General features: G+C 34.8%; 1 protein-coding gene and 1 pseudogene across 3 annotated transcripts in view; both read right to left on the bottom strand.

Moving 5' to 3' along the window:
• EPHA3 (EPH receptor A3) overlaps positions 1–22,934 on the bottom strand; it is a 355,221-nt gene that overhangs the window by 157,402 nt on the left and 174,885 nt on the right. The gene's annotated exons all lie outside the window — the stretch shown is intronic.
• Positions 1,525–2,345, bottom strand: LOC109255337 (superoxide dismutase [Cu-Zn]-like; annotated as a pseudogene).

Below are 22,934 nucleotides of genomic sequence, written 5' to 3'. Positions count from 1 at the left end.
AAAAATTATATACTTCCCATGATAAGACATGTTATTTTATCTTACTGATGGCAACTCTGAACAAAAACATGTGGTATTTAGAAGCTGGAATAACAAAGATAACAGAGTGCAAGTCTCGTAACTTTTACTTTTTTTCCCTTCTGGTACTAATCACTAATATACTGTCTCTTTTCTTAAGTTATTTAGAAGTCACATCAGTGGTTAAACATTCGTCTTATATTTGATTATAAGACATATATAATACATATGACGACAACAGCAGGGGGAGGGGAAAGCTATGCTCATAAAAACTTCCTATATTTTACCAGAGGCAATTTACTATCAACTTGAAGTAGATTTTGATAAGTTAGAGATGTAGAAATCATTAAAAACCACCAAAAAAGTAACACAAAGAAGTGTGATTTAAAAGTTAAGAGAAGAATCAAAATGATGCGTAAATGAATTGTTGTATCAAAATCATGGTATAACAGAACCAGAAAAGATTAAAGGAGAAACAGAAGGGGAAAGAAAAAGCACTCAGAGAAACAGAAAAGAAGTAGCAAACGGCACACCTAGAGCCAAACGTATTAACTTTTACATTAAACATGAAAGAATGAAACACTCCACACATATGGCAGAGTCAGTGAAATTGGGTCAGAGAAGCAAGATTCGATTATATACTATCTATAAAACATACACTTTAAATTCAAAATCAAAAATAAGTTGGAAGTGAAAAGACAGAAGAAGATACAGCATGCAAATAATAGCATGAGAGAATTGGAGTAGCTATATGAACATCAGACAAAACAAACTTAAAGGAAATCAATGTTATTAGAAATAAGGAGAGACATAAAACAACATCAACACGGTGGGAAGAAAATACACTTATAAATGTACCTGAATCTAAAAATATAACAGAGAAACATAAAACACATATTGGTAAAATTTAAAGGAGAAATGTAAATTTAGAAATGAATACTTAAAACTGTTTTTATTCACAGACTACATGATTGTTTATACAGAAAACCCTAAGGACTCTATAAAAACAAGTTATTGTGGAGACACCTGGGTGGCTCAGTCAGTTAAGCGTCCAGCTTCAGCTAAGATCGTGATCTCTCGGTTCGTGAGTTCGAGCTCTGCCTAGGGCTCTGCATTGACAGCTCAGAGACTGAAGCCTGCTTCGGATTCTGTGTCTCCCTCTCTCTCTAACCCTCGCTCTCTCTCTGCCCCTCCCCTGCTCGCGCTGTTTCTTTCTCTCAAAAATAAATAAAACATTAAAAAAATTTAAAAACAAGTTATTGTGTAACTGTGAATGAACTTTCACATTTTAGGTTGTCTCTAAAATACACCATCTCCAATTTCTTAGAAGTTTTCTTAGGATTTGTGAGACTTATTAATAAATAGACATGATGAGCATTATTATAAGCCTTATCGTAAGTCCTTCAGCAAAGAGTTTACATGGTGATTTTTTTCTTAGAGTCTCAATTTAGATACTTTAATACATTCAAAATACAGTGCCATATGGTGTATTTGTTTATTGCGGGCTTGACTGAGAAGTAAAGAAATTCAGACAATTACTTTTAACCCCCATATATGATTATTAAGTCTGGTAAAGTACAGAGGTCATTGAAAGAGATATTTTTAACTGAGTCTGAGTTTTATAAGATTATACAGATCTTCTAAGTGATCATAAATCAGTTCTCATTACAGGTACCTAAAGCAATTAAAAAGTCACAAAAATTACACTTTTAGGGTTACAGTGTTTAATGTTTTTCAAGTTAAATTTCTACAACTAGCAAGATAACGTATGAGTTACTAGGACTCAGACGATGTTCTAGGGAATACAGGGAATATTTACTTGGAGATCCCAACTGCACTGCAAGCTAAACGATGGCCAGCGTTTCCTGTTTGTGTACTTTCTTCACTTCCACCTTTGCCCAAGCCATCTGGTTTTTCACGGACCTCCACGGTGTGGCCAGTGACGGAATGGTCTCCTGACAGTGCAGTCAGAGAAACTTCCATAGACACACTGGCCCCGCCATCTTTGCCAGAAATCACATTACCCAGGTCCCTAACACTTCTCTCCTGATCCTTTGGTTCACCATGTTTTTTTTTAACAGAGGATCAAAGTGAGGACCTGCACTGGTGTAGCCTTGTGAGTTACCTGCAGGTTGATGGACGTGGAATCCATACTTGCCTTTGGTCAATCCTGTAATGGCTCCTGATGCCACAACAGGCCCATTTTTTTTCTGCACGAAATGGACAGTGCCCTCCACACAGCCCTGGCCTTTCAGCGTGCACACAGCCTTTATCTCTATGACTTGGGAGGGCAGCGGAGGACGCCACATAAGATGCTGACACCACATTACATGTTGACTTTGTTGTTACCACAGGTCAGAAATATATGTGACCAAAGGCCTGAAACAAGTAAACCAAAAAAAACCTTTGTGGAGGAATTGGCTGACCACAGGAAGTGAGGTGCCAAGACTGTGAAAAGCCACACAGATTTCACACTTCCACTTCTAAAACTTTCATTGTCCTTTAATTTACTTTAAGGATTTTCTTTTCATTTTTCGTGTCTCTCTGTCCCTCTTTTTTTCCACAAAATTGTGCCTAAGTTGTACCATCCCCAAAGCCACTCTTCACTATTCTTGCCAATTCCACATCTGACAACAAGTCCCAGAATATTTTCAGACATTACATGGAAAATGTTCTAAGTTGCACTGCCAGCGATGAAGTGTTGAAAATACAAGTGCCTGTGCCAAGGAAGAATACTCTGAGGTCAAAGAACCTTTTGGAAGTATTAATAAAGTAGATAATAAACAATTCCAGAGTTGGCATTTGGTGAAGAAAGACAATCCATATTCACTAAATCAGAACAATAAACATGAATTTTAAGAGACACTTAATGGCTTGGACCATGATTCTCCTAAATCCATCGGGTCTTTTGGCTGGCACTAAAGAGAACATTGAACTTGAGCACATCTGAAAATTCTGAAAATGCCTTGACTCAATTATGATTATGATTTGTTTCTTTCCAGCCTAAGTGAATGATACACATGGAAACAAAATGCAGAATTTTAAAATCTGTCTCTGTTACTCAAATCCCAATATCACCTTTCGTTCCATTTTGGACACCAATGTTTGCATGGTTTCACTTAGATTGTTGGTTGACACGGTAAAATGTCAAAAGTAAGAACAAAGAAAAGGTAATATTCACCATAACGTCCATTTCTCCAAAATGTCAGCACTCCTTTGTCAAGGTTAACAGTTAGGGGAACAAAGGAAAATGTGTTGAAGTTAAATTCTTTCATTTTATATTTTTTTCTCTTTGCAATCCAGAATCTGAAATACACTTTTCCTTTTTCTTTCTTTCCTTTTTTTTCTACATCGGGAGGGTCATTATGTATTTTCTCATTAAAAGAAAAAAAGAGAGAAACTATTAAATAACAGGAATGATCATTCATAGAATACTTACTCTTTGTCAGGTATCTTCCTGACATTTTATTTAATTTTCACTATAATCCTTTATATCAGTATCATTATGAGCTCCATGATAAAGGGGATAAAACCAAGTATAGATAAGTGAAATAACTAGCCAGGAAATGGATAAGAATCCAGGCGTTTTGTTTTAAAGACTGTGCTGCTAATCTCTATGCTTATAAAACAAAACAAACAAAACAATGACAGGCTAAGATATCTCCAAAACACTAAAATTTGCTTTTTACTATGTTGATACTTAATATATTTATTAACACATCAGCAGTCCAACTAGATAATCTAGGTCTTATATTCAAACAGCTAACAAGTCTTAACAGTGATGCATTGCTGGGAGATTTATTTTATTTACTGATTTCCAGGAGTTCATTATTAATTAATAGGTGTTTTACTTAGCAGAATGTGCTCCTGCCTTTTGGAGAGGTGAATAAGTAAGGTTTTTGGATATTGCGGTAAGATCCAGAATATGAAAAAAATGCAAAAAAAAAGATAGTTTATATCAAGAAATGGAGGAACTAAAATAATTTAAGCTAAACTACATCTCCCCAAAGTGCTTTTAAGTTAAGTTATTTATCAATAAAATTATACAGCTTAGAAACACTATTGAACACTAAGACTTTTTTATGAAAGCATTTCATAATTTTCCCAAAGCAGTCTGACATTATTCTGTGCATTTATAGAGATAATTGTGAGAGTCTCTTCATTTTTTACTTTTTCTTTAAAGTTATTATATTCTATATTTTTCCTATCCCTTAAAATTAGTGCCCTCATGATCTAATATGCTTTTCTACTTACTTGTCCTTTACTTTTATAGATCTGCTATATATATAAAGAACCCTGGTTTGAACTGCTCAACGGGTTGTACAGATATCAGCTCATTAAAAACTCTACTGTGAGACAGTCTGTGGACATTTTAGAAATTGTGCCACTTTCTACTTAGAACAGAGAATTTAAGGCTTGTGAAGATCACCCTGTGGGTTTTCCATCAGAGATGTGACTTGCTATAAGAATCTTCATTCTGAAGTAATGAGTCCAGTTTTGCTGAGCTTTATTTAATACACAAGATGTGGAACTTATAGTGACAAAAACCACGGGATTTGAGAGTGATGTGAAACAGAATATTTGTGTGTATGGAGGTATTTTACTGTGTAGAAAGAAGACAGGAAGGATGGACCCAAACATCTCTCAAGGCCTGTAAGTCTGTATTCAGTTACTTACTAAAAACATTTAGAAGTCTGACTTAAATTCCTGTTGACACGGGAAACCCAGGCTTGGCACTAAAACTGAGTGTTCTTATTTGAAGGCTATCAAATAAATGAATTAAAATAACCTTAACAGTAAAGACTAAGCTACAGGATTAGTGCTCTGAATACGAGCAATAGGTTATTAAAGGCCCAGACAGATGTGGGGCTCTGTGTGTGTGCATGTGTGTGTGTATGTACATGTGCAAGGCAGGAGGCCGGAAATGTGTGGCGCTCTTCACCAAAAAAACCTCATGACTTTGAGAGTCTAACACTAACAATTAGTACTTCTCTCTCTCATACTCCCTCCACCTGCATGTGATTCTCACAACATCACCCATGTTAGATATTACCAATTATGATTGCTCATATTCATTAGCCTCTCCTCCAATGGTTTATAGATGAGCTCAAGACGCTCCTTTTCTGACCAAAACAAACAAAAGAATATCCTCTCATAGTCCCCTTCTCCATGCTGAAGTAACTATTAATTTTGTTTCCAAAACAATTATGGAAAGGGTATCCTCTCCTGTTTCTACTTTCTTATGTCCATTAACTCTCCAACTTTTACCAATTTAATGGGAACAATTGGGATAAAAGGCAAGATCAGTCCTTCAATTGTCAAACCTCAAGGGGCTTCTTCTTTACTTTCTTGCAGTCTACAATGTTGAGACATCTTTTTTTTTTTTTTTACTAATATCTCAAAAATTTCTAAGAATTTTCTCAAGTATTTTACTGTCTTTTTACTCTCCAACTTCTCAAATATTTCTAAGAATTTTTCTGTTTGCCTCCTAAATATAGTGATTAGGGACCGGTGATCATTCATATGAAAAGGTATTCAAAAAAAGATTGAATATCTTCCTTAACCCATTGCCTTTGCCACTTAATCTGTTTTACATATGCATTCAATATTAACCTTCTTTGTTTAAAACTGTTTACTTATTTATTTTGAGATATATAGAGAGAACACATATGCACAGGGGAGGGGCAGAGACAGAGGGAGACAGAGAATCCTAAGCAGGCTCCACACTCTCAGCACAGAACCTGACGTCGGGCTCGATGCCACAAACCATGAGATCATGACCTGAGCTGAAATCAAGAATCAGATACTTAACTGACTGAGCCATCCAGGCACCCCACAATATTAAACTTCTTAATTAACTATTATTATTGACACAGAATTACTGAGTTGCATTCAGATCATTATTCCCAGCTCCTTTTACACAAACCTCTTCACCACTCTGCAAATCTCAATACCTCACTCTTACCACCTGCAGCCAACTATAACCAAGGTGTGCTTCATAATGTTTGCTGAGTTGAACGTCACCTCTCAGCTCAAAATCTATAGTTGCAAATTACCGGCAAAGTTCAAACATCACTCCTTAACTATAGTCAATAAATAATTGGTTCCCTTCTCACTTATTCCTACCTGTTTTCTACTATTTCAGTTAGGACTTTTAGTTTAACCTTCACTTCAACATTCTCAGTTGCTTCCTGCATCAGGGCTCCACATTTTCTCCATTGCGTGTCCCTCCCTCTACTCCAGGTCATAGCAAGCTTCCTCTATTAAGCTTCTGTTTACTTCTCATGTTTGATGATCCTAGATAACACTGATGCCCTTTCTCAAACTTCTTTTGCTCTTTCTTTTTTTGTAGTATATATTCATCACTAAGTCTCTCTCTATATATGTATATACACACGTACACATATACAGTGTATGTGTGTATATATATTTATGTATATGTATACATATATATACATATACATATGGAATGTTGTATTTACAAACTGTACCATGTACTTTACCTTTACTTATATGTAGTTTTGTTATCTAATACTTTTCACGTGTAGGTCTTTTTCTTTACCGTTGTGCAGTTAGATCTTGGATAAAAGTGATTTAACGCTATATTATCTTTCTTAATACATTTCACACAGTTTAACTCAAGACCAAACATATAATGCATACTCAACAAATACTTGGTGGTTGCTTAAATGGGGCTAATAATATTTAAGAATTACCAAGACTTCATTGGATGATTCAGGCAATCGACGTTTTTTTTTTTTTTTTTTTTTTTTTTTTAAATTTTTTTTTTAACGTTTATTTATTTTTGAGACAGAGAGACACAGAGCATGAATGGGGGAGGGGCAGAGAGAGAGGGAGACACAGAATCGGAAGCAGGCTCCAGGCTCCGAGCCATCAGCCCAGAGCCCGACGTGGGGCTCGAACTCACGGACCGCGAGATCGTGACCTGAGCTGAAGTCGGACGCTTAACCGACTGAGCCACCCAGGCGCCCCGCAATCGACGTTTTTAATGATTGCATTCTGTGGAGTCACTCTTAAATTCCAATAACTGCTAGATGCTATAGTCCATCACAATATTTAAATTTCTAATACTTTATTTGGTGGTTTTGTTTTCTTTGGTCATCATTAGTTTTTGTTTTGTTTTGTTTTGTTTTGTTTTTTTTGTGTGTGTGCTAAGATTCTGCACTTGAAAACCCCAAGGCTACCCCAAAACTGGTCAAGAATGTTCCCCTTCTAGAAACATTCAAGATAATTTTAGGATTTTTTGTTTTTCCATGATTATGCTAGATGATGATAATTATGATGATGATGATGATGGAGATGATGATGGTGATGTTAGTGTCTCTAGGTTTAAACAATCTCAGGTACAATGTAAACATAGAGAAGACACTTTAAAAATCTATGCATCAGGAAAACTGAAATTTGTCAAACTTCCTGACACCTACGAAAATGTAGTCACTTACACTAGTGCACAGACGTTAATACAAAATATAATGTCAAACTACTGTTCTTTAAATTTGAAGTTACAAATATAGGTCTAATGTTTTGAAATGTGAGAGGAACAAACAAATACCTTAATATGAGAATTTTTCAAATTTGAAGTTTTCTTTATTCCTAACCAAAGAAGCCCTTGAAAGTGCTTCATCGAGAAAAGATTGGATCAAATTGAAAAGGACAAATTTCACAGTTGGCAAGTATCACCTGACAAGTATGGACAACACGGATCTCTACTCTCAGCTTTCAGCCTAGCCAAACCACAGCACAGTCAGGACCAAACAGACGCAAACCCACGGGGCTTTTCTGAGGATTACTCACAATTTGCTATGAATGAATGGCTAGACTGAGCTTAGGTGAACCGACCTGGAAAAGCCAGTCTGATAATCTATCAGACCTGAATTTTATAACATTAATTTTACTGCCATTATACAGCCCATATCTTTGTTTCCCAGAGGTCTAACCCAAAATTCCACTATAATTTGTCATTTAGAACTTTAATATGGTCACTTAAGTACTTTCTGGAATACTTTGTTAAGATGGTTGAAGTAGGAAAATTAAATTTTCTGAAAGCCAGCGCTAACATGAAGTCTATGGTAACCACAAATATTCATGGTGTCATCTAACAACCTCAACTTCTGCTTTCATTATAATTTCAATAGAGTTAATTGTCATGAGGTGACTTAAATACTCTGCCTAGAGTCTAATGGATACGATAAAATAAAATAAAAATAAAAAAGTAATTGAGAAAAATGTGTTTGAACACTTCAGTTAGAATTTTGGCTTCGCCGTTTATAAATTCTGTCACCTTAAACAGATGACTTAACCTCTTTGTGCCTCCAGTTTTCACCTGTATAATGGGGACCAAACCACTACCTCTCTCATACTGTGATTATTGAGATTAATCACTATTAACTGTAGAATGCTTAGAATATCTCCTAAAACAGAGTAAGTACATAAAGAATACTGGTGACGATGAAGGTGATGGTGAGGACAATGACAAGGACTATTGTACAGCTACATCTGCCAAGGTACCAAATGACTGTAGCAGTAATAACTCCACATCATAGTAGTCTCTTATTTTTGCATCCATGGTTCCCCTTTTAGGAAATACAGGTTTCCATGAAAAATTACTTTTGTTCTACATGGTATTTAACTTGGTACTTTATTGCTAACTTGTTAGAATAACAAAAGCAAGTTGTTTTCACAAAGTTTTATTCTCTGCACTGTAAAATAGAGTGAACCAATCCGATTGAACATACATTGTGAGGAGAAAGGAGGCAAATCCAGGAAAGCACAGATCTGAAAGTGGGAGCAGCCAAAGAGTTGATATGATCAGCATGGACAACGGTGCAAACACTAAGGTCAGTAAAGACACATTATAGTTTCCCATCTAACAATCAAGAATCCCAAATATATAGTAGAATGAGTGAATTTCAAAAGTAAACAGATATTAAAGAGTAGGTTTCAGAAATGTGAAGTGGCCTATTCATGTTACACAATGAGAAAGTAGTAACATTGGGAAATATTTATTTATGATTTTCTAAATATCAATCTAATATTCTTTCCTCTACCTTATGTGATGGGTTCAAAAAGGAATGGCCTGTACTTACAAACTTTAAAATTATTTACAAATTTTCACAGAATAAAACTAGAATTACAACATGTCAAATTTATCCTCTATTAATAGGTGGTATAATCTGTCATTCAAAGTAATACTTTTCTTAGCCTTTACTTCTTCTTTTAAACTATAGCAATGTTTATGTGCTGTGCTAAACAGCTCATTATGTTGAAAATTATAAAATCACAGAGAGGACTAAAATAGATATTCAGAATGGGAAGATGATTAACACAGTAAGAAAAAAAAAGATAATAAAACAAACAAAAAAAAGGTGTGAGAAAATGGGAAGTATTGCAAGTATATATGGGATATGGGATAGTTCTTAAACTAAAAATGATTCCTGGGGCATGTGGGTGGCTCATTCGGTTAAGCATCTGACTTCAGCTCAGGTCATGATCTCACAAGAGTTTGAGCCCCCTGTCCCACTCTGCTGACAGCTCAGAGGCTGGAACCTGTTGCAGATTCTGTGTCTCCCTCTCACTCTGTGCCTCTCCTGCTCACGTTGTTTCTCTCCCTCAAAAAAATTAAACATTAAAAAAAACTTAAATACAAAAAGTAAAATAAATAAAAATGATTCCGGATGCAAAAGAGAGGGATGCTCTATATTAAACTTGTTAAGCAATGCAGTTTTAAATAGTCAGAAATGAAATTTTCATTTTTTAAATTTCCTTTAAAAATTTTTAATGTTTGTTTATTTTTGAGAGACAGAGAGAGACAGAGTGTGAGAGGACAAGGGGCAGAGAGAAAAGGAGACACGGAATCCAGAGCAGGCTCCAGGCTCTGAGCTGTCAGCACAGCACAGAGCCTGATGCAGGGCTCAAACGCACTAACTGTGACCTGAGCCGAAGTCAGACACTTAACTGACTGAGACAGCCAGGCACCCCGAGAAATGAAATTTTCAAAAAGTTTTAAACATGTGACTAGAGAAGATCAACCTCAAAGTAGGATGCTCATTAACCTAATGACACTTTTGGAAACACTTACAGTCATAAATTCATCAAATATTTATTGAGTGGTAACAGTGTTCCATGAACTTTTCAAGGTGCTTAAGATTCATCAGGAAACAAAACAAATAACCCTGCCCGCTCGGAGTTGACATTGTAGTGTGCACTGAACGGCAGGGAAGGAAAGGGGAGAGAGAGAAAGGAAACAGACAATAAGTCAGGAATATAATGAATATGTATATTATGTTTTCTGTTAGATACAACAGTAATTAAAATGAAAAAAAATAATATGGGAAGTTAAGAAAGTTAAGAAGCGTGTGAGAGGAATATTTAAATAGAGCAGTCAGCCTGTCATGGATGTGAGCAAATACTTCATGGAGGTAAGGACGTTTCTCATGCAGATACCTAGAAAAACTTTTCCTGGACTAAAACCAGCCAGGACAAGGGCCCTAGGATGAGGATATAGTTCAGGAACTTTAGGGAGTCCAGTGTGTCCAGCGCGGTGGAACTGATGGGGGAGATGAGTCCCGAAAGTCAAATTATGTATGGAAATCAAAGCCAGTATAAGAATTCTGGCTTCTATCTTAAATAAATGGGGAATCCATGGAGGGTACGGGCAGAGGGGAAAATGAACTGGCCAATTTGAAAACATCCTCGTGTCTGTCTTAAGAATAGATGGTAGAAGGGTAACAGGGGCTAAAATCAGACCTCAAAAATACAGCCCACACTGGACTAGACAGGAAGTGGGGAGTTTGTCGCTAACAGACTAAGTCTGGTGAAGTGCTGGTGAGGAAAATTTTATCAAAAGCCACGGCTTGATCCAAAGATCCAACCACCTTTACATTTACATCCAAGTGAGTAGCAAAGCAGGTTCTATGGTTACTACAGGAACTGGAAGTTGTCTTAGTTGTGAGTTTCAACAGATTGTCAGTGTAAAAGAAAATAAAGGTGTTCAACGGTTTGAAACTAGGCACAGAGAAGAAAAGCAGTTCTGCGTCAGCTCTCATTTAGTGAAATACATAAAGAGACGGCAAGTTCGAACTCCCCTTGGTGACTTTAGACAAAAAAGCACAGAGTTACACAAAGGCCTATCTGAACTATCTGCGAGTGGCAAAAGTTTTCTGCACTAAACTTTTTGTTTTTCTTCCTGGTGTAAGAAGTCTATTTTTTTTTCAGACCATAAAAAAATAGTTGGCTTTATTTTTAGTCTCCTGAATATATTACAGAGACTAATAAAAACAACACGAGATGGCTATCTGTTTGAAATGTTCCCCAATAATCAAAATATCTCTCAAGTATCATTTTTAATGTGGACTAACTTGTCTCCTTCACATTTTTGTAAAGGAACTGATATTTATAGACATATGTATAGGAGTAACAAGAATGCATGACAACGAGTTCCAATGTAATAAATTATCCCCTCCTTATCTCTCTCCTGCCCTGGCTTTCTTCCTTCCTTTCACCTTTTCCTTTCTTCCTTTTCCCTTCCTTGCTTTCTTTCTTCCTCTTTTCCAGATATTAAGGTTTATTTTAAGATCATCCTTTTGAATTAAAGAGAAAAGATTTTTAAAAACTGGCACGGGAAAGAAGCTTTTGAAGACAACAGTGAACAGAGACAGAAAAGAGCAGCTATAGGTATCACGAATGGAAAAAACAGAGATAAAACATGTGCGGGGTAAACACCATCAGTCAACATTATTTTAAAAGTCAAGATACAGTTTGAAAAAAAGGAAGGGGAAAAGAATAAGTTCAAATGCTACTTTACATAATCCTGTCATAAATACTGTTCTTGGACCATACGATATTGTTTTTGAAATTCTAATGTCCTTTAGAATGAGAGACCTATATAGAAGATCAATAATAAGGAGCTATACTTTAGGAGAGGATTAAGCAAGTAGGGAACCACTATGGCTCTAAATTCAGAGAACATAAAGACATTCTGAAGATTTGCAGATATCTTAAAACATGTGGGGAGAAGGATATTAGAAAAATAAGCAGCCATGATATACACATGAAATGAATCCCATATGGTATTCTTCATTCCCACACAACGTCTTTCACCACTTTGCTTCTGACTGCAATTCTCTAATCATTCCCACCTACTCAGTGCCTTATTCTCAACTTGTACTGAGTTAGCATAGAGTCAAACTCCTCAAACGGATATGGAATAAAAGGCTTTTGTACCTCCCACAAAGCAAGCTAAACGTTAGGATCCCTTTTGTTCCATTATATCAACTAGAATAGAGTATAAAGAGAGGCTTTTATAAAGTAGATAAAAAGATGATCAATAGCAGGCAAAGGAATTAGAAGGAGGAAAAATGGTGTCATCGTATGGAAGGATTTTATTCAGTACTACAATTTAAAATTATGTGACAGCATGAATATGATTGACTTTAGAGTAAGGACTAAATAGATTGCTCTTTTAATTACAGATGATGCAACTTTGGGGATTTTATAGGTTGGAAAATAAAATGAAAAAGCTGAGGCAATGGCATTCCCTAACATGACATGTGTTTTATGTATTTATTTATTTGTTTGTTTGTTTGTTTAAATTGTCCAGACAAGATTCTTTCATTGGTGTAAGTAAAGTTTTTCTAAAGTGGCGAAGTAGTCAGAGTTTTGAATACACCCAAAGTTAAAAAGATCAATGTTCACAAAACAGCCACATCACATTTTGTTTCAGTTCCTTACACCCCCGATGTGTTCTAATACATCATACACTTACTCTTACAGAGCTTATCAACACCAATATAATATCCTAGATTAACAATCCAGGGTATGTTCTGTTATGTTGAGCTTCTTAGGAAAAAAAAATATATCCTCATTCATGGAAATTTGTGGAAAAGATTATAATTTCAACTCTAAATAAGTATCCTGTGGCATTTTACACTTAATTCTCAATTTACACAATTTATATTTACTGAAATGCATTAGGATTTACATGACTGTAACTATTCCTTGAATATAGTTGCTGAATCCATAACAAACACCCACAAGCATGGGGAGATGAAAATATTTAAATATGTAAATCAAGATATCCTATGACTCGGTTTAATTAATATGAAACCCAATTTTATTACTGAGAGTGACATTTATTAATCCCTTGTGTGTGGTAATGTGCTAGTCTTTGTTCAAAGTAAGCTCAGTAAAATCTCTTTTAAGACTGAAGATATGTTTTATTACTAAAAGTGACATTATCAAATGTTTCTATCAAAAATATCTCACAATATATCACTCCAAATAATCGTGGCAGCCTAAAAGTGGAAAATTGAGAAGACTGAACATTTACCCTACAATGCAGCTGAAACTCAAAACATTTTTGAAAACTCTTTTTTGACATTGTCACAAGAGACATTTTATGAGCCACATGAGAAATTTTTCCTAAGTGTTTTAAATCCATGATTCATTTTCTTCTCTTCTTTTCTTTTTATCCCTAAATGGCCTTTCTTATTTGGTAATTCATTTTACCCACCAGGTTTGACTCTGGATAATTCTTAACAACTATGAAAATTCAGCTTAGGCAAGAAGTTCAATTTATCTGGGGGTGGGGGGAGGAATCAAAATGTGTTGCTATTGCATTTATTTAAAGAATGGGTCATAGGTTCTGAAGGTATGACTTGGTACCTTCACAGAAGGATCAGACACACTACTTTATAAACAGGTCTCACATATAACATAACTTAAAAGTGAAGGAGCAGAAAGATACTCAGAAGTCTCTGGAGAACAGGTATGGCAGTGTGGTAAGAAGACTTAGGCTATATGTTTTGAGACATTTCACTTTTAAGGAATTGGCTTTGCCACACAGGATTTCCTTTATTAAAATAAATGGCAGACACTATATTGACTCAGTATATCTTAGGACAGAGCAGTGCGACATTGCGGCTAAAAACCTGAGCTCTGAAGTCAGTGAAGGTTGAAATCTGGCTCCAAATCTTATTACCTGAGTGACACAGGGCAAACTTCAGACAATGGAGATAATTGTTGAAAGTATTAAATGAGATCATCTGAACAAAACTGTTTAGCATGGTGTCTGGACACACAGTATGTATTAAGTATTTCAGTCCTACCATTTTCTCTTTGCTTCTTAGCTTGCATCCCTGAGTATGCAGTTTTGTCAGTACATCTAACTTTACATATATTGATAACGTTAAATGAGTTCCAAGAATAGTTTATATTGATGTTCCTTTTACCGCTTCTATTACAGAAAAATAAATGAGTTGGAATAAATACTACCTTCCTGATAGAAAGAATATCATCCAATGGGGGAAAGACAAGACATCTTGGTCTTGAGACTTTAATAGTTCCTGTCAATTAGAAGATTTACTGAGTAGCTACACAATAAACAAAATGAAGTAATCACAATTATCCAAGGCATAAATCTATTGTGGTTCAAGTCCTGGTAAATACTAGCACTACTGTTTTAAATTATTTCTTTGTTGGGCTTAGGGGAAAACATAATGTGACAACAAAAATAAAATAATCTTATGTCCAAAAAAGAAAAACTGATGTAAGTGATACAGAAACCTGTAGTTATTTCGGTTGTCATACCTTCTCAGAATGTCGGTAGGCAAAACTATGAGAGTAGTTGCTACATAGTGCTATCAGAATTGTTATTTAAGGCTAGATATTTCGCAAATCAATTATATTTTACTGTTTGGCATACAGTGTTAGCCAGACTCCTGCACAAAATATTTTCTTTAAAGCTATGCCTACACCATTTTAATGGTAATTACTGATAATAAGAAACCAGGTTCTGGAGCTGGATATATTGAGATTCAAATCCTGACCCTGCCACTTCTTGCTATCACCTTGAGCATAAGTCTCAGATCAATATCCTCATTTGTAAATTGCAGACACTCATAAAGCTTATAACCATGCTGTGATGATTGAATGAGATAGTCCAGGTACAGAATTTTGCATAGTGCCTGCACATATTGTACATTTAATAAGTATTTCTATTTATTATTATTTTATTCTACTATGATTACTTTTCTTTGGTCCATTTTAGTTTTAGCTTTCCACACTAAGCTCTGCTGATGTTTCACTTTCTGTTGATAGTTTCATTATGCTCTTTTATCTAAATGTCAGTTATCTTAGAAATTTTCCTCTTTTTCTTTCCTGCATGCAATCATCAATCACCAACCACTGCCAATTTATATGTAATCCTTTTCCTGTCTTTTCTTTTCATCCATACAACCAACCTATTAATTTTGTTTAGATAGGTATAAGTTTCTTACTATTTTCTCTAATATTTGTTTCCCTGTCACTTCATCCTGATTATTCTTGTTCAAAATGTGAGCATCCTATTATAAACTTGTTCCACAATTTTAATTGTTTATTGCTGCCTTTATACAAAGTAACAAACTCAAAGTTTCTAAAAACTAGAATTTATATACTTTTTCAAACATATTATCATCTTTTACTACCCTTTTACTTAAAATTATCTCTTCTTTAATCATTTATCACAACACACTTCTAATAGGCGGTGTTTACCTACATGGAAAGATTTTCTCCAAATGAATAGACCAGCCTCAGAAAATTTACCAACACTATACTTTGTCTATGTAGGAGTCTCTAAATGCATAATCCTCAGCAAATTCTTACAATGTTGAACTCTTGTGTTTACAAACCAGTTAGTGGCTAATTATATACTGTTTTAATTTGTTCTATAATATTTAACTGACCTACACCCCATACTTTTTATTCATTTTAAGCATCTGTAGCAGACATTATTTTATAAGCTTTTATGCTTTTCTCAATACCTCTGATACTTAATTTTAAAACACAAATAACTATTTTAAGAGACTAATACATAACAAAACTCAATCCTTAACTCCTGACCAAGATAGAATACCAGGGACTGGATTTATTACAAGAAAAAACAAAACAAGGAACAAAAAAAAAATATGAAAGAGTAGTTTTTAAATCACTGAATATCAGGGAACAAAAACAGTGATCCTCAAGAAAAGGTAAATAGATCGGATTAACACTACAATGTAACATTTTACTGCCTTCAGATATCCCAGGCTACAACACAAGGAGGAGGAAGCAGGACAAAGCAGCTCAGGAAACTCCCTGATTTCAGGAGGTGAAGCTGAAATTCCAGGGAAACCAGACCGATCAGAGTTCTCAGGAAAGAATACCAGAGAGGAGACAACTGCATAGACAGAGATGAAGGGCATCTGTGAAAGATGCTTCTTCAGCTTCCAGCAGAGTACTGAGCAGCCCATGTGTGAGAAAACCCTCTTGAGGCCAGGGAAAGAACTACGCAAAAGGATTGGAGGCTTCGTGGTTGATGCTCCCACAAGACTCGGAGAAATGCTTGCTCCCGCCAGCCAAATTGAAAAACCTCAAGATTCATGGAACATTAGGTACAGTACATAGAAGTATCTTGCATCAATTGGGAGGAATACTCAAATGTTGGTGTCATACTGCTCTGATTCCACATAACAAATCTTAAAAGCAAAATTTACAAGGATCATACTATTTCTCAATAACTTAACTGTGTCCCATAAAAAAAGTTCAAGAATAATTAGAGGGATACAAAAATACTTCCCACTCAAGAAGGTGAAAATCACAATGATTGGCACCCCCCTCCAAAAAAAATTACAAGCATGTAGAAAAATACAACTCATATTGAAGAGGAAAATCGATAAACCAAAATCACCCCAGAACTGTCATAGATGTTAAAATTAGTAGGCATGGACATCAGCAGTGTTATTAAAACTATATTCCATATATTCAAAAAGTTAAATACACAAGGAAGGAAATAAAAAGGATCCAAATAAATTTCTAAAGATAAATATTACAACAGCCCACCCGGCTCAGTCTATAGAGGATGTGAGATTTCTTCTCAGAGTTGTGAGCTCGAGCCCTATGTTGGGTGTCGAAATTACATTAAAAAATTATAACATCTTATATAAAAACTACACTAAACTGGATTGGTAGCAGCACAAATGTTATAATGAAAAAGATTCATGAGCTTGAAGGCATGGCAATAGAAACTACCTAAAATGAAGAATACAAAGAAAAACAATTTAAAAAGTGAAGAGCATCCATGAAGTTAAGGCCTACTTTAATTGGCCTGATGCATGTGTAACTGGAGTTCCCAATGGGGGAATATTGAAAAAAATAATAATTGAATTTTTTCCAAACTTTGATGAAAACTAAAAACCCACAGATCTAAGATTAATAAATCCCACTCCCAAGACAAAGAAAACTCCACCAAGGCACTTCATAAACAAATTGTTCCAAACCATAATGGAGCCAATCTGAAAAGCAATCACAGATGTGACACTTCACATAAAAGGAAATAACTATCACAATATATTTCTCACCATAGAATAAAAATGGTGGAAAAACATCTTTAAAATATTGAAAGAAAAAAATAGAATATTAAAATTCTATTCTCAGCAAAGTATCTTTCAAACAGAAGGGTAGATAAACTTTTTCAGTCAACCAAAGGTGAAGGATTTATCACCAGCAAACTTAAACACAAGAAATGTTGATGGGAATCGTTCAGGAAGAAAGAAAATGATACTAGATAGGAATATAGATTTACATAAAGAACTAAAGATAACAGCATTAGTAACTACACTGGTAATTATACAAGAGTTGTAAATATTTTAATTTTTCGAAAATACAATTGGATTTTTTAAGTTTATTTATTTAATTTTGAGAGAGAGTGTGTGCATGCACATGCATGCAAACAAATGAAAGGGGCAGAGTGAGAGGGAGAGAGAGAGAATTCCAGGCAGGATCTGCACTGATAGTGCAGACACGTTACTCAAATTCACAAACCATGAGATCGTGACCTGAGCCAAAATCAAGAGTTGGAGGCTTAACCAACTGAGCCACCCGGGTGCCCCTATAACTGGATTTTTAAACTAAAATATGAACAATGTATTATTAGATTTATAGTCTATGTATAAAGGTAAAATAATGCTTAAAGCCTAGGGGGTAGAAAAGGAAGTATACTACTACAAGATTGTCATACTATACATGAAATTGCATAATATCATTTAAAGGTGGGCTATGATAAGCTAAAAATATACATAATAACCCTCCTAAAACACTAAAAAAGAACTAAAAATAAAAGAGTGAGAATTTGATTAACTAACAAAGGAAATAAAATAGAATCATAAAAATATACTTGTTTAACCCAAAGGAACAAAAAACAAGAAAACAAAGAAAAAAGGAACAGAGAAGAAAAAACAAATAGCAAGGTAATGACTTAAACCTATCAATAATCACAGTAAGAATAGTCTAAACAGCCGAAAAAAGGCAGAAATTGTTAAGTTAGATTTAAAAGCAAGACAAAACTGTATGCTCAATATAGACACATACAGGTTGAAAGTAAAAGGATGGAAGAGATATAATATTCTAACACTGGAAAAAAGAAAGCTGAATGATTATATTAAGTCAGACAGATGGGATTTCAGAATAAAGAATATTGATAGGATAAAATTCATCTCAAAGTGATAAAGATGTGAATTAATCAGGAAGACACAATCACATACATGCTTATTTATACACATGAAGACAGAGTTGCATGAAGAAAAAAAATAAAGAACTGCAAGGAAAAACAGACAAATACATATTATCGGGTGGAGATTTCAATACCTATCTCTCAATAACTGGCAGAACAAGTTTGGAGAAAATCAGTAAAGGTAGAAAAGACTTGGCCAACACAGTCAACCAACTTGAACTAATTGACAAAAGAACACTCCACTCATATTACATACCTTCCTTATGGTCACACAAAACATTTATAAGATAGATCATGTTTTGGGGCATAAAACAAGCCTAAATAAGTTTTAAAAGATTTAAGAGACACAAATTTTTTTGAGACCAAAACTGAATTAAGTTCATAATCAGTAACAGAAAGACTTCTGAACAAAATACCCAAATACTGGAAATTAAATAAGAACACTGTAATAAAACTTAGTTCAAAGAGGAAATACAAATGTAAATTAGAAAGCATTTTAAACTGAATGAAAATGAAAATATAACATATTAGGGTTTAGACAGTGCCAATAAAGCAGTACTTAGAGATAATTTATAACACAAAGTATCAATATTAAAAAAGAAAAATCTTAAATCAATGACCTCAGCTTGCCCTGGAAATACAACAAAATTAGAATAAGAATGGGAAGAAGAAGAAAAGGAAGAAGAAAAAGAAGAAGAAGAAGAAGAAGAAGAAGAAGAAGAAGAAGCAGCAGCAGAAGGGCAGATTAAATTAAAAATAAGCTGAGGAAAGAAAATAAGATCACAACATAATTTGATAAAATAGAAAACAAAGGGATGGAGAATATCAATGCAATCAAAAGATAGATCTTTGAGAAGATCGGTGAAATTGAAAATGGGAGAATAAAGGAAAAATCACAAATTACAGATACCAGGAATAAGAGAAATGACATTACTACAGATTATATAGCATAGAAATATAATGGTAAGTGGCTATTGTGAAAAATTTTATTCCAATAAATTTGACAATTTAGATGACATTGAAAATTTCCCTGAGAGATAAAGTTCACTCAAAAAAGAAGAGATAACCTAAATCGTCATATATCTATTAAATAATTCAGATCTGAAAAGAACAAAGTTAGAGAACTAATACTTGTGATTTCAAGACTTAATTCAAGATGTTGTGTTGTTGGGGTTAAGATAGGCAAATAGGTCAAAAGAACAGAAAGGAATTCAGCAGTACACTTGCAAATACAGTGACAAATGATTCTCTAGAAAGATAAAGGGCAATTCAGTGGAGAAAGTATAGATGTTTTGAGACAATCAGACAGCCATTTGCAAAAAAAAAAAAAAGAACTTCAATCCAAAATTTGTATCACATTCAAAAATAAATTCAAATGAATCATAGACCTACTGAAAAAAATATACATAAAACTTCTAGAAGTAAGCACAAAAGAAAATCATTGTGACCTTGTGTCAGGAACAAGTTGGCAATCTGCGGTCAGTCCATAGGCCAAATTTGACCCCCTACCTATGTTTCTATGTCGTGTGATCTAAGAATATTTTTTAACGAATTTAAATGATTGAATAAACTTTAAGAATAGTAGTTCATAACACATAAAATATGTGAAATTCAAATTTCAGTAAATAATTGCTGGAATACAACCACATCCATTCATTTATACTTTTTTTGTGGCAGCTTTCACACCACAAGCACAGAAATGGTTAGTGAGGCAGAAGCTGTGTGGATAAAAAGCCCAAACCATTTACATCTGGCCCTTTAAGGAAAAAAAAATTGCCAACTCCTATGATAGGCAAAGATTTCTTAGCTGTGACAGCAAAAGCACAATTAATAAAAGAATAAATTGATAAATGGGACTTGATCAAAATTTAAAACTCATCTCTTCAAAAGACACTATGAAGAGAATGAGAAGCGTTAAACCACAGACTGAGAGAAAATATCTGTAAGTCAACTACCTGATGAAAAAATTGTATTGAGTATATACAAAGAACTCAGGTCCTCTATGGTGTAATCCTCAATCCCCCCAAAAGGATAAAATATTTAAACACACACTCCACAGAAGAATACATATAGATGGGAAATAAGCACATGAAAAGATGCTCAACATCTTTACCTTAATGGAAATGCAAATCAAAACTACAACAAGGTAACAAATATGCACCTATGACAAAAGACTGACCATACCAAGGGTTGACAAGGATGTGAACTGGAATTCTCATCTACTCCTACCAGAAATAGAATACGTTTCAAGCACTTTGGAAAACATTCTGGCACCTTCTTAAAAGCTTAAATACCACATGATGCAGCCAGTCCCCTTTTTGGTATTCATCCAAAAGAAACAAGTCCTTAAAAAAGTCTCGTGCACAAATCTGTAGTTAGTTCAGAGAGTTTTGAAATTTGGAATAAATTTCAGCAACCATGTGTAAAAGGGAGAGAGCAAGATTAGAAAGAATTAAGCTAAATATGGAGACTTTGTAGAAACTTTAGTAATACATTTGAAAAACGAAATATTGTGTTCATAAATAGCTTCTGAAAGCAGGGCATTTTAGGGAATGTGGCAATATGTGTTAGAATTCTAAGTTTCATGTAAAGCTAAAGTAAATTAATTCTTGTAAGTGCCTTCCTGAACCTCCTCTACCTTCCCAATAAAATAATCCTTTATTCATTATTAAAGGGATTTCTGAAAATAATTGTTTTTCTACTGCCTTTTTTCAAACCATAGAAATAATTAGGCTTACTAGCCCATTGAGTCCAAAATCTTATTGGCACTAAAACGTGAGAGTTTGTTAATTCAATATTAATTTGATTGCCAGATAATTTACATTCATCTCTGTTCCCCAGGCATTGGTGGTACCATACATTCAGATTAATCCTCTTTAAAAAGTAGATTGAGGATCATACATTATCAGAAGTTCATTGAGGAAGCAGATCTTTTCATTTATCCTGGCCAGCTGGCACATGTCCCATAAACCAGGCCAAACTTCTAGCCTCACAGGGTGGAAAGTTCTGATCTTTTAAGTGACAGAGTCATAAAATGGAGCAAATGATCCTTACACGTAATCTCATGCAACATCACACTTGAAGGTCCTCAGCGATTTGGTAATAATTCTTCAGTCTTAAGTACCTACAATTGACCATAAGTTATCTTATATCTGCCTTCTTCTATTGATTTTATTACTCAAGACTCTTGTAAATAACTTGCATCTCTTCTCATCTTTTTATTATTATGGAAGATTGGCCTGAATCAAGTGTTAATTTATAAAACTGATGCATATGTTCACTCTCTCATGTGCATGCTCTCTCTCTCTGACATGGTTTTTAGAGAATATTGTTAAATAAAAAACTGAAACTTTTTTTGCAAACTTCTTTTCCTCCATAATGCAAACTAAGAATGAAAATATGCACAGTTGAATTGTGCATCACTTATAGTTATTTCTCAGATATAGAATCTTACGTATAAAATCCTGAAATCAAAGTACACAAGGACGGGGAGGTAAGTCCAGGCCAGCTCTCACATTATATAAATGATGGTACGAGGGATGCAAGAGGTTCAGTGACTCACTCATGACCATAGCATGCGAAAATGTTTAAGCGGGACATGGATCTGTCTTCACTCATTAATTAATTAGACAGTGCTAGTGATGAGCCCTACATTATGCTAACCACAAATCAGGTTTAGAGAAAAAGAAACAGGGGCGCCTGGGTGGCTCAGTTGGTTAAGCGTCCGACTCTTGATTTTGGCTCAGGTCATTATCTCCTGGTTTGTGAGTTCGAGCCTTGCATCAGGCTCTGCACTGGCAGTGTGGAGCTTGCTTGGGATTCTCTCTCTGTCCCTCTCTCTGCCCCTCCCCTGCTCTTGCATGCTCTCTCTCTCTCTCTCTCTCTCAAAATATATAAATAAACTTAAAAAAAAAAAAGAAAAAGAAAAAGGCACAAAGTCAGCCATCCTAGCAAGGAGAGTATGGTAGGGAAGAAACCTAGTCACACACCATTCGACTCAGTAGAATCTTGTTATCCATAGGTCTTTCCTCAAATCTGCCGTTAAAGATACATTACAAACAAAATACCCATAACATTACATCAACATATAGCGGTCTGAATTTAACTTATTTCAGTTATAAAATACACCTAATAACTCTAAAAAAAAAAAAAAAAAGAATAGAAGTTACTTGCAAATCCTTTTATCAAGGAATGACTGCTACTAGTTTTCCCTTGACCTCTACATCTAACAGTAACAGTGAAAACAAATTCATCATGCCGTGTTAAAACTAAAATGGACAGGTAGATGTGTCTCTCCGTGTCATCCCCTTGCATGAATACATGCACAAAAACTCCCATTGTTAAACTGTCACTGAGAAGAATTCAGAAA

Source organism: Panthera pardus, unplaced genomic scaffold, assembly GCF_024362965.1.
Source record: "Panthera pardus isolate Hobbes unplaced genomic scaffold, ASM2436296v1 HiC_scaffold_16, whole genome shotgun sequence".
NCBI classification, from domain to species: domain Eukaryota; kingdom Metazoa; phylum Chordata; class Mammalia; order Carnivora; family Felidae; genus Panthera; species Panthera pardus.
This window is presented reverse-complemented; position numbering and strand designations above follow the sequence as displayed.